The 12,767-nt window shown below is 38.5% G+C and overlaps 1 protein-coding gene across 4 annotated transcripts in view; it reads left to right on the top strand.

Annotated features, from left to right (window-relative positions):
• The window catches only part of GLCCI1 (glucocorticoid induced 1), a 54,323-nt gene that overhangs the window by 1,281 nt on the left and 40,275 nt on the right, over nt 1–12,767 (top strand). The window lies entirely within an intron of this gene.

Raw genomic sequence — 12,767 nt, 5'->3', positions numbered from 1 at the left:
TCCCCCGGGATGGGGGGAGGCGACCCCTGAAATGTCATCCTCCTTCTTGGGCAAGGTGAGAATCCTTCTCAGGAAAAATGCCCCAGTGACCCCACCCGCGCCAGCCTCGGGAGGAGCGGAGGAGGGCGAGCCCTGGGGCCGCCGGCGGCCCCCCTCCCTGGGGGAGAAGCAGTCGGGGGCTCCGACGGCGGTGCTCCTGCCGCTTCTACCCCTGCGCTCGGGCTCTGGCAGCGGAGGTGTGTAATAGGGAAGCGAGCCTAAAATTAACTCGCTTCCCTGTCTCCAGCTGTAACTATTTAGTAGGGGTGATAATGGGTTAGATTTATATCTGGGGAGTCACAACCCAGCTCTGAAGTGTGTGTTAAAACCAACCATCAAATGCTCTTCCTTTCTGTAGAACTCAATTTCTTAAAAGACTTGCATTTTTATAAGATCATAGGATAAAAAATGAGGTGTTTTCAAGCACAGGTTCCAAAACAAGGAAATTCCCGTATTGAGGTGCTTAAAAACAAGTCGTCTTGTGAATGCTTGAGACTGTAAAAAACTCAAGCAAACAAAACCCACTACAAACCAACCCAAATAACCAAAATAGGCCTGTAAAGTTTAAAACGTGAAATTGATTCCCACCAAGTCCAACTTAAACTGCATCAGGTTGTCTGTTGAATTACTGAATGTGTTAAAGTGGCAGTGGCCATCTTACCTCCCCCCCTCCTTTCTGCCTTCCCCCATCACTTGAGCAGTTGAATGAATCTGACTTAAACGCACTTTTTATGTTGTCCTGCTGTAGCTGGACAACATAAAAATACCCTTTGCTTTTTCTGTCCCTTCCATAAGTCTTACTGCGTGTGATTTCTGCCAGTATGTGTTGTAGCAGTGGAATCTTACCTTCTCCCTTTTTTAGTTTTTATGTGTAGTAAACCCTTGCTATCTGTAGTATTTGATACTTGGGCAGATCTGTCATCAGAACCATCCTAGGTCAGGGACAGCATTTTACAAATGAGCAAAATGTCACTGCCAGTTACAAATGGAGTTAATTTGCCCTATGCATCTGCTTATGCAGATGACCTAATTGATTGTGTTATAATCGGAACAGAGATACTTCATAATGTATTTTTCAAAAAGTCCATTTCTGCAGAGCGTTTTGCATGCTTGAAAATGGAACTGAGCTTCTGTGGTTTTGATTCATTCAAGCTCTACTTAAAATTTTAAAGATCATATTTTTCCCACTGTATGGAGCACTAAATGTAGATTTCCTCTTTGCCTCTTAAACCTTTGAAAAATGCTAATGGGAAATGAGGAAAAACCAAAATATGTGTGCGTACGAGTAGTGGTGGTGCTGATGATGAGCAGTAAATTATTTAATTATGGGAACCCAGAGGAAAACATTGTAGTGGTGCAGTGTATAAAGGCTACGCTTAAGGTGTATTGAAGAGGGAGGAATGTGGGCAGTTACCTGCAAGCAAGAAAAATACTGCAAAGCTGTGAAGTACTTCATTAATGTGTATGAATTTTTTGTTGGAGGGGAAATTTTAATTTTGGAAAGTGGTTTCAGTCTTCTTCATCTGTGGGCTATTTTAGCCTTAATAAATCAGACTATAAATTAGTACTGAATGACTTTTCTGTCATTAAACTTGTTTGAGCTTGCCTCCTGGTGAACCGCGTCAGCAGCACACAGAGCTTGATTTGGTTTAATGAGTGCAGTGTATAAAATCATAAATGGTCCGTCGAGAAATGCACCCTGTAATCTGTATGCACTGCAAAGAATTCCTTCCCCCTCCTCCAGGTCAAGCCAGCTGCTGCTGCAGAAGCTGACATCCTCTAGCAAATCCTGAATGAATGAATGAAAACAACGTGATCGCCCTAATAATGACCACAATTGCACACGTCAACAGCTTTATTTTACCGAAATACAGGCACCATTTTCTAGCAGGCGAGAGTAATAAGATACTCTATTTCTTCAGTCTTGCAAATGAAAAAAGGTTGCCAAAGCTCCCCTTCATCTGCCCCCCCACCTTCCCCCCCCAAACCTAGAGCTGTTTTTACACAATTTGGAATATAGTTCCATGCCATGGGGCAGTATTTTGTCTTTGTTTCCCTGCTTGTTCTCAGCATTTTAGTCCACATGATGTGTGGACACTAAAAATGTGTTTGTAGTCTATATGGTGATAATAGTGTATAGAAAATTGATTGCTGAACTGGAGGGCTACTGCAGTAATAATGGAGGACTTGAAAAAAAATTTTAAATGTTCCATTTTCAGACATGGACCATTTTGCTGTGGCTTGTTAAACAATGCTGCTCCAGCTATTTATAGTTGTTATCAGTATGCAAGTCTTGGGGAAGTGGCTTGATTAAGTTTTTTTGTCAGTTTTTCAAAGCCATTTCCCACTGCTGTAAAATATGAGCTTAGGCTCTAGGTTTAATCCTGTTGTTTTTCTCACCAGTGCAGGAGATGTGTTTGTCTTTGGCTCTGCAGTCTGACTTGGATTGTTTCACGAATGTGCTCATTCTGGAGACTGCTTCTGATTCTGATGGATAGATGTTACTCTCTTAAGACACCTGTCCCCTCCCCACCTCCTTTCAGCCTTTTTCAGTATAGATTCCTTGATCTGGCTATTCTGCTAAGCCATTTTGTGTGGATATTTTAGTGATTTGCTAGAGGTCCTTTTATAAAGGAGATTTCTGTGAAAGCACTCCAGCTTTGAGCTTCTACAGGTCAGAGCAACTACCACTGCAGGCACTGACATCACTACTACACGAATGAAAGCAGCATGATCTGTTTTTTCTCCCATCATCATGTTTTCTACCCCTTCTTTCTAGTATACTGTAAATGTTTTTGTTCTGTAGCAACACCTTGTGTTTTTAGGACTGAAATTTTCAATAATATAATATTTTCTTCTAAGCAGATTTGGGGATTTTTAGTTGTTAGGAAACCATCAATGCCAGTAGCAGTATTTGGTTAGTACTGCTACTGAGTGGGTGAGAAATTGTGAATGTTATATGTATTTTTTTAAGGTGCTAAAAAAAAAAAAAAGGGAAAAAGGGGGAAAAACCTTCTGATATCATAGGATAAATCTGCAATGTGCAAGTCTACACCTTTCTTCTTTCTTGAAATGTATTTATTCCTTACTAGTAGATATTTTTTATGGTGTGTGCTCATGTTTTGGAGAGCTGGCAGTGGAAAAAGTGTCTGATTGAATGTAACAACACATGGTTTTCTTAGAGGGAATATATCTGTTAGATCTCTGAGTGCATAAAAGTAATGTCAACAGAATCTGAAGCTATGTGGTTTATGACAAAGGTGTTCCGGTAATAGTCCAAAGAAGCCAAACCCTTGGACATGTCAAATAAAACTTGCCACTTGCTCATGGACACATCTTCTAAAGAAAAAAAGCAAGTTTACTTTCTTGCCTTACCTGGATAAAATCAGAAGTTTCTGCTGTTATGTAAAGTAGCTTGTATAAATATGAGAGAGGGTTTCCTGTTTAGTTTCTTTTTTTTACAATAGGTGAATATTTTGTATACAAGGAGGGTGTAAATGACTTCTATATGATTCAGACTTAACACTGGTCTCACCAAATGCTTTGATTTGTTTAGTGTTAATTCTGGTGGTACTGTAGTATTATGTTTCATATTTTTCTAACTTTCACTTACACATTTTATAGCACAAACTTTTTTTCCATATAAAATTTTAAAGACAAATGTTAGTTTTAAGGACATACGAAAAATACTGTAATCAGTTTGGCTGTTAAAGGTTCCCAATGTCTTTTACTTCCCAAAATAACTCCTGAAGCGTTGCCAGCATTGGTGAGAGAAAGCAATTACAAAAGATGCTAAACAACTGCATAACCCAGTTCTGCTGTAAGAAGTATATATATCTGGTTTTAGGCTAGTGGAGGGAGGAGTGGAGTAAAACAAACAGTATTGTTGATCTCTAGACTTGTAAGGGATATCAATATTATAAAAACACCCAAAATGTGGGCTTCAAAAAGTGGAACTATTTTAGTATCCTAGATTCAAGCCATCCAGTATTGTGGCATCATAAGCATTTATACCAGAGACCAAGATGATCTTTCCTTTATTTCTAACAAATGTAGGTAAGGAAGTAATTTTTGTGACGCTTCCTATTTCCTGATCCCTGAATAATAGCAGTATTCCCATAATTGTATGGCCAAAACAGTTTTGCTCCAGCTTTGTCCCTCTCTCTTCCCAAAATAGCTTTCATTGAAATATAATATGATGAAATAAAAGACCCTGGCTAAATTTGATCCAGTTGTCCTGAACTCAGAGGCTTTTTAGTTATATGTTTTAACATGACTGTAAATGAGAATGGTGTATTAGATGTCTTTAATAAATATGCTTTATAAAACAAAGTGTGCTTCTTTCTGGTGTTAAACTACAGGAAAGTAAAATAGGAAGGTACTTTCTCCATTAAACTTGAATAGTACTGTAGCAAGGCATTAGCCATGAAAAAAGAACCTCCCTACCCCATGGAAAAAACCCAACTTAAAGATGTATATGTATATTGTCCTTTAATTCTTATTCTTTGGACATAAGCAAGTATTCATGTGTTACAGATGGCCAAACTGATGGCCAAATTGAAGTTACTTGCCAACATCTGTGCATAGTAAAACAGAGGCAAATACTGAAATTTGGTTTCTGAAATACATAGTTCCTGTGTTTTGTTGTTTTCTTTCCCATGGTGGTGGGGTGAATGGAGGTTCTTAAAATGTATTTTAAAATGCAGGGATGGTAGATCAAGGGAGTGTATCTTATAATCTTACAAAAAAAGTCAGTGTTCACCAAGCCTAGACTGCTACATTGCAAAAATTCACAGTGAAAAGCCAGTTATTTTCAAAATGGGTTTGTGCTACTACTCTGTCATTATGAAAAAAATAATAAAAATAACTGATGCAGTAATTCTGAAGTTTCAGTTCAGTCTAGACTTGAAAGCTGTAGTTGTAACAATGCAAAATGTGTTGGAAATAGAGTATATGCTCCTCAGTGTTTCAGTTTAAGTGAGTATCTGAAATACATTTTCAATGGGCCTTCACTGGTTGATTAATTATCTTCATCTGAAGAATATAATAATTATTTTTAACCTGCAGTGAAAAACGAAAGTTCCTGTTTAAATCAGTTGGCAATTACTTCAGTAGAGAAAAGCATTGCCAGCACTTGACAAAATAGGTAGTTCTTCATGGATTTCACATGTGTTCATGGGAAGTTGTTAAAATAGTAGGGTTTAAGCATCAACTAGCATTTTTTAATAAGTATCTTTTATTGATGAAAAAGTGACTGTGTATTAAAGATGACTGGAAAATTTTAACTGTTAATGATTATCATCTTGGTTTACTGTTAGTATTTAAATGAATGTTTATGTTATTCTTTCAGTGCTGCCTCCCATGTAAATCTGTAGTGCTTAAACAATGGCTTAAGGCATTTTCAGGCGAGTAAAATAATACTTACATCTCATCATTAGAAAGGATGCATCACAGCAACTTGTCAGCCTGAGATTGTGCCCTTTTCCTTTGTGTCACCATTTTTAAGATTTAGGTTATTGCAAAATGAAGAGCATTGGAGATAACAGTGAAGGAAAATGGGTACTTAATAATCTAATTTGGAGTAATAATTTTGAATCTGTATTTACTTCCCCAAAATTAGATAGTCCTTCAGTTATGCTTTATTTTTTCCCATCTGATTTGACTCTGAAGTTCATCACTACTACACAACTAGTTTTGAATTGGGAATTAAATGCTAAAGTGTAGAGATAGCATTGAAAGGGATCAGAGGCTTCTGCAGTGTGGATGCCACACAGAGTATCATGATACAGTGTGTAATAGCAATCCTTTGGAAGGGTGAGTCAGGCTCTCCGGTTCTTACTTTTCTGAAGCTGACATTGCATCCATGGAAGCCCTCATCCACAGCTGAAACTGAAAAACATGTGCTCTCAGGAACTCTTCCCTACTCTCCCAGCTGTGTGAGTCTGGGCTTAGCACCAGAGCTGTATGGTTATGTGGCCCCCTTGGATTGTCTGGTGATAACTTTGCTCAGACAGTGTGTCCTGGTAGTAGGACAGAGGAAGGCATGTAGTTCCTGGAAGTCTGTCTTGGAAGGAAACGCAGCCAGGCCAAGTGGGGCTTGTTGGGGAGTGCTCTCAGTCTGCTGTCTCAGGCCTTGTAATACTTGTAATGTCTCTGCCCTGGGTGTGTTCATTCCACTTCTCCTTTGGTTTGTGCACTTCCTAGCTGCTTCTGCTGATTTCTGCCAAACTATTCTCTGAAGAAAAGACACCCAGAAAGTGTGAGTGTCTACACTCAAGCATAACAGTTTTCTGCACAAAAAATTTGTAAATGGGGGATTAACCTAAACAGTTGATGTTAGGTCAGTGAAGATGGTTGTGATGGGAAGTTTTCATTTTTTGTAGTAGCAGATCTCTTAGCCTTCCATATTAGATATTGTTGCTTTGGAGATTGTGTACACTTCCCAGTAGGTTGTAAAATGTTATGAGCTTGAGTTTTGAAACCTTAATACAAGGTACTGTATTGGTTAGAGCTCCTCATTTAGTGTAGCATATGTCCTGATGATAAATGATGCCACTGATGCTGGTGTTCATAAGGACTTAACATTCCCTGTTGCTGGTGTCAAATTGAGGAGTAGCTGTTTGCAATGGATATTGTTCTCTGAATCAAATACAAATGTGCTATTAACAGCATTGGTTCTTACATGCCATTTATTTTGCACAACCTGAAACTAGTTTTACTAGTAGTACCCAAACTATGCATTCTGTTTCCTCTTTAGGAAGAAAGTGTCTCATATTTTGCTCATAAGAGCAGTAGATAGTAGTTCTGTCATGGTTTTTGAATAATCTGAAATCCAGTGTAGAGTATTTTCTTCTCAGTCTGCTGTGAGATAGTCTAAACAAGAATAATAATTTAAGTGTCTCATTCCTTGAACAGTGCAAGTCACCTGTTTGAAGAAGGATAGCTTCAGCCTCCTTTCCTGTGCTGTTACCGCCAGGCATTTAGCACTGTTGTAGACACGCTTCTGAATTTCAGGAATTAACACACATTTCTGACTGATAGGTCATTGCAAGATGACTGGCGTTCATACTTGATTTTGAAACTAGTTTCTGTAGCTAAATTAATTTTAGTATTATATAGTAAGTATAAATCTGTCTTTTAGAAATGTAATTACTCAGTTGTGAACCGATTAAATGTATGGCATTGTGGGTATTGTTATAGTATGTGCCTTTTAATCTCAGGTGTTTTGGTGTTCAGCGTCTATTCTGGAGTTCTGAAAGAAATAATTAGTAAAGGTTGTCTAGCTGGATTACCTGGGTATCTACATTTTTTAAAAGTCTTCATAGTTAGAAAAAAACCCCAAACATTTTAATATAGGTGCTTAGGCTGCAGTACCAAAAAAAATTCAAAACTGTAATAATTGCTTGACATTTTCAGCACTTGGAGACCAAGCTATCATTGGAAATAACGTGTTCTTACCAGGAAACAAGTTTTGGTTATTCAGTGTTCAGTTACTAGCTAATTCAATTAATTGTAGTCTGCAGAAATTACCCTGTAAATACAAACCTCACTTCAAATTACGTCATGCAGTCAGCAGTTGGCTATTAGGGAGCAGATTACTTAAGTGCAAATATGAACTCCCAGGTTTGTGAACATGTAGCTCTCAGGGATAACAGTGCAGTTGCTTTTCTTAGACGAAGTGCTGTAACGGTGCTGGATCAGAAATGTTGCTGGTTAAACCTTGAAAATTTTGCACTGTGTTCCCATAACTCAGGCCACAGAGACACAGCATGGAGGAGCCAGCTCTACAAGAACTATGGGTTTCTGTGGGTATTTAACAGGATCTCAGTACCACCCCTTCTGCACGTCACGGCAGAGCTCCCTAGCCCAGTAGGACTAAAGGTGTTGGTGATTACAGCAGGTATCAGAGTGGTGCTGTCTGTGCTCGAAAGGTTTGGTGAGTCCAGTTCTCACACATGGAGGCAAATTCAGTCCTGAGTGTCAGCTGGTCGGTCTTTCTGGAATCTGGAGCCCTGGAAAGTACATTATGAAAACTAAGTGGTTTTGCAGCGTTGACTCTGTGAGTTAGGTGTTACACCTCCATATTCAGCATACATTATTCTAAATCTTTGTTATATGTGATATCTTAACTTTCTCCTTTTCCAAGCAGTGAAGAGTTGAGTTGTTCACAGAAAGTTAAATCCAGATTTACGCTGAGTGCCCCGGAACAGACTTTGACCAGAGTGACTCTAAAAATACCAGCTAACTGCTGAAGAATGCAGAATGAGACTTAGGTTTACACAGTAGTTGGGAGGCTGCCAGGTTAAAGGAGAAGCTATCTTCACAGAAGTAAATTTCTGTTCAAGGTCTTAAAATCTTTATTGTTAACTGATAGCTGTGTTTGTTTAATTGTGGCAATTGATAGTGGAATACCACACTTCCTTTCTCTCATACTCTGATTCCTTTGGTATTTCACCTTCAGTGGCTCCTTTGTTATACCTGATACCCTGCCCAGAATAATCATCTTCGCAATGTTTTCTTCACCCACAAAGAAACCATAAAATACATTTGAAATACTTGCTGTTCTTTTCAAAGGAAACAAGGAAAAGTCCTAAACTGGAAGAGAAAAATTTCTCATGGGCAAAAATGTAATTAACTCATGCATGTTTAAAAGTAATGTGTATTTGAGAAGTGTCCATACAAGGAAGTGACTGGAGACACATACTCTGTGTAGGTTATTCTCCATGTGGAAGATCCAAATAAACTTCAGGTGTTGTTGTAGAAAGAGAAGTTTATTCTTTCAAAACAAATGTGCAGTCCATACATATATTATTTAAAATATTCTGTAAAACTGTTGCATAGATCCACCTTCCGAAGAAGGGACTAGGCTATTCAGATGATTTGAGACTCATGGTTTTGTTTAGTGGTGTGGATAGCCTTTAATATGAAGTCGAAGGATGCAGGGAGATATTTTCTTTGCAAGATTTATGGTAGAAACTTAGACTGGCCACATTGAAGATGGGAATTACCAACTGTAACAACTCAAAATTTGGGAGAAGCGGAAGAAATGGGTGTGCTGACACTGTATGTAGAATGTTAGATCTTGTCTTTGTTTAGTCATGCAAGTTTGCATGCATATACAGCAAAAGAAGAAAATCCTACATAGAGGTATGTTCAAAATTCATAAATCTGGAGTAAAGTTTTGGATTTCTGAAGGAAGTAGTTTGAAAATTCGTCTAAACAGGGTTGCTCTGCCTTCAATACAAAGAGAATCTGTTTTAATGAAAAATGTTAACACTATTGGAGTCTTTCAGACATCAGAAAAGTTCAAGGATGTGATCTGATTGCATGGACACTTGTCGCAGCGGGGATTACTGCAACAAGTATATTTCAAACCAGGAGTCCCGTGGAAACGAAGTATATATGGACAGATTCGTGGTAGATGTTTCAGAGATGTTTATTTCTCCAGCCATATGGCCGGGGCTCTGCTCGGGAACTCCGCAGTCACGGGACCCGAGGGTCCTTGGCCACCCCGGGGAACACAAACCAACCAATGGGGAATGAATCTGAGCAGGGGCAGGGAAACCCCGTGTCTCCCCCCCAGGGCCCCTCTCCCAGGGCTCCATGGCAGGGGAGGAGACCCCAACAGACACTTACCTCGAAAAGGCTGCTAGGGATAAGCAGAGAACCTGCAAGAAACAGCAGGAGGAACTGAGGAAAGAATGTCATGTTGCCAATCAAAAGGTGAACCTTAGCTGAGAATTGTTAAAACACGAACAGGCTTGGTCTTTGTGTGCTTTAAGACAGAAAATAAAAACAGGCAGATTGAAAAATGAGGAAGAAGTTGTAACCGTTTGTTACGAAGAAGAATAGATCTGAGAATGATCTGAGACTGATTTGCTAGAATGTATGGTTTCAAAGTCAGCTCCAAGGAGCAGTAGCTACAGTCTCAGAGGAAATAGCCCAAATACTTGGTCAATGCTTTGTGCTCACCAGAACAAAGTCTAAGAAATCGCTTTCCATAAGGACAGTTCATCTCGGAAAGATGAACCCCAAAATTGTAAATACTGTAAGGATAACTTGGAATTAGGAATTACCAAGACTGTGATAAATATAGATTGCATATTTCAGTAAAGTCAGTTCAGAGATCTCCATTGCAGGATTCTAGAGCAGCCTACTCAGAAATTGACACTTACATTCAAATTTCTGAGGCAGTCTTGTTAGTAGGAGTGACATCATTTGAGAATAGATATCTGAGTATAGAATATACAATGCTGATGTTTTAAAAATGTGAAAAACATGTCCATTGCTAGAGAACTGTCAGTGAAACTTCAGAAGACATTTGAAGGGATGGTGGAAACCAGGAAGAAATGTTACAGTGCAAAATGAGCTTTCCAAAGGGTGTCATGCTAACCTGGTGGTTTTGATAAGAAAACTGATCTCCTAGACGGGAAGTAGATCTTATCTGTTTAGGCAAATTTTGAAATTAGGGTGATGAAACTGTTGATGAATATTGAGAGGTTTAATTAGTATGCAGAAAGCTTATGCAAGAAGAGTTTAAGAACCATGGGAATTGAAATAATAAGTAAAAAATAAGATTTAAAAGTAAAAAGTGGAAGTTTATGTATGTGAGGTTGTACTTGAGGAGAATATATTTTCCTTAGAGGAGGAGCATCTAATTTGAAAATTCTGGAGGGTGGAGTTGGGTGATGGTGGGATCTCTAAACTGCCAACATGAAGTGACGGAAAAATTGCTGGGCACAGGTCTGGTCTTGCATGAAGTGCAGCTGGCCACACAGGGTCTGCTGGGGCATTATATGGGGTACTGCCAACCATTTTGGTGCTCCACAGGTCAAGAAAGGTAAAGTCAAACTGGAACTGACTCAGAGAAGGACTCCCAGATTAGGAGTTTAACTGTGTGATGTTAAAAAAAAGTCACCTCTGAACAAAAACAGTTGCTTTGTCAGAACCTGGGTGGGCAAGGAAGGGAATGAGTGGGTGGATTGCTTTGACAATGTAAATATTTATATATTAAACTATAAGAAGGCCTGAAACTATCAGGAGAAAAATTTTCCTGGGTCATTTTTCCAGTAGGAATTGTGACAAAATAGCTGCTGTAAGACTGACTGTACTCTTGTTTTGAAGTGATTATGTGTTTTATCAGTGCTAGCTGTGAAGTGGGCTCCAGATTTAGGAAGTTGCCCCTAGTCCTTTGTTTCTATGTCTTAACTGATAATGAAAAAATAATTTATTTAATTGTTGAAGTTGAGCACTCTCATTTAGGCAATCAGTTTTAATCTGGTTTTACATTTCTAGTCTTCAATTTTTTTTTCAGAAAAATATATTATTGTTTAGTATAATTTTCTCTAGCTAGGAGAATGCTTTCTATCTCTAATAATTGGTGATCATTATGATGGCATTGTATAGCCTCTATGCATTAATTACAGTTCTTTGTATATTTTGATTATGAAAGTAGTGAGTTGTGCCTTCTGATTTGTTTTATTCATTATTATGTCCAGCTGCATTTTGATGGAAAGAAGAACTAGATTAAAGGTTTACAAAACCCTCACTTTCTACATCTGGTTCAATTTTAAGTATTGTTGTTATAACAAGAAAAAAAAAATCCTTTCAGAGTCATGAAGTTTATTCTAAAAAAGTGGCAGTTTCTTCAGTTGCTGGATCAACTGGCTGTTTATAGTGACCTTCTGTATTTTAATTATTAATATCCTGGGAGGAAAAATAACACCCCAATCTTTAGTGCTGTTCTTGGTTCCCAGTTTGGTTCTCAATATTGTAGACATAGAATAGATGATTTAGCAGATCTAAATTAATGAACTTAAAGAAGGGAAATTCTCTATATCTGCTGAAGTGCCCAACAGTTAATGGATAGTTGTTTCAGTGTGCTTTTTCCCAAGTACTTAGCTGCTGAGCTCAAATCAAATTTGTCTTATCTTTATAGTATGAGCCTTTTTGAGTTACTTTATTAAATTATACTATTTGTGTAGTATTTATATTTGAAGTAATAACCTTACAAAGAAAAACATATTCTAAAAATGTGAAATACATAAAAATTGGAAAGGTCTGGAATTAGTGTTTTTTACCTACATGGCATCCTGTTAGAAGAGTGCAAGTGTGTAGGTTACATTGGTTGAACAAAGCAGGCTTTTGTGACATGAAAAGCTACAGGTCCTATACATGCCAGCAGTAATCCTTGTTAGAAGAATAATTTAGCTTTAGTGGGCTGAAACTTTCTGCCATATGGTTTGTTTACTTTTCTTACAGAGATTAGAGCGTTCTTTCTGTGTTTGATCTCTAAGGATAATGTTGATTTTAAACAGGGGAGTTTTGCTATGAAGAAAATCTGACTTCTGAAAGACATTCATAGTCGCATTTTACTTGACCGGTGGTTGGGGGGAATAAGGGACACGAGGCAGAGACCTTGCTTCAATGTACATGCATAGGCAACCAGGATTTTGAGTCATCTGCAGGTCCAGTGAAATATGCCTACAAATTCATCCATGTGTTCTGTTTCCTCTGGTATCCATACTAGCCCTGCGCACCGTGCCTTCCTGTGCGGTTGGGTGAGCAGAGCTGACATCCTTGCAGAGTCGTGCATGAAACCTCTGTTATGGAAGGAAATGCCTTAACCTCTGGGTTGGATTCAGTGACTAATCAGAAGCCCTCTTCCCTTTCTAGGTGACTTAGTCATAGCTGTAAAAGATAACTCAATATAGTGGATTCCTAAATCC

Source organism: Corvus kubaryi, unplaced genomic scaffold (assembly GCF_017639235.1).
Source record: "Corvus kubaryi isolate FWS band 111438036 unplaced genomic scaffold, C.kubaryi_AGA036_p1.0 37398, whole genome shotgun sequence".
Taxonomy (NCBI): Eukaryota; Metazoa; Chordata; class Aves; order Passeriformes; family Corvidae; genus Corvus; species Corvus kubaryi.
The sequence above is the reverse complement of the archived record's forward strand: the minus strand, read 5'-3'. Positions and strand labels throughout refer to the sequence as shown.